The following is a 490-nucleotide window of genomic DNA, read 5'->3' as shown; positions in this document are numbered from 1 at the left end:
AAAAAAAAAAAAAATGACCCAGCTGTGAGAACTGGGAATCAAACCCTTGGAATGCAAAATGCAAGCAGTGAGTGTGATACCCACCCAGCCACACAGGTTGCTTTCAAAAAGAACCAATCAGGTTTTTTAATCCATTTGCCTTATATTGAACCAAGTTTTAAACATAACAGTCTCAGTCAGAAGGTAATACTTATACATGTTGTAGGTGGTACCTGAGCTTAGGTCTATTTATATCATTTTTGAGGCAGTAGGTACAGAGCAAATGTCATTGTTCCTTTAATGTACAAAAGGTGTTTTAAATGTCAAGTTATCAAAATGTCAAACATTGTAAGGTGCGTAGGAGTGTTTAAATAGATTTTTTCGTTCCTTGCATAATATTGGACGTTCAAGTTATCAAAATGTCAAACATTGTAAGGTGCGTAGGAGTGTTTAAATAGATTTTTTCGTTCCTTGCATAATATTGGACCTACCTTTTTTTTCTAGCTTCATC

Source organism: Diaphorina citri, unplaced genomic scaffold, assembly GCF_000475195.1.
Source record: "Diaphorina citri unplaced genomic scaffold, Diaci psyllid genome assembly version 1.1 scaffold2411, whole genome shotgun sequence".
Taxonomy (NCBI): domain Eukaryota; kingdom Metazoa; phylum Arthropoda; class Insecta; order Hemiptera; family Psyllidae; genus Diaphorina; species Diaphorina citri.
The sequence above is the reverse complement of the archived record's forward strand: the minus strand, read 5'-3'. Positions refer to the sequence as shown.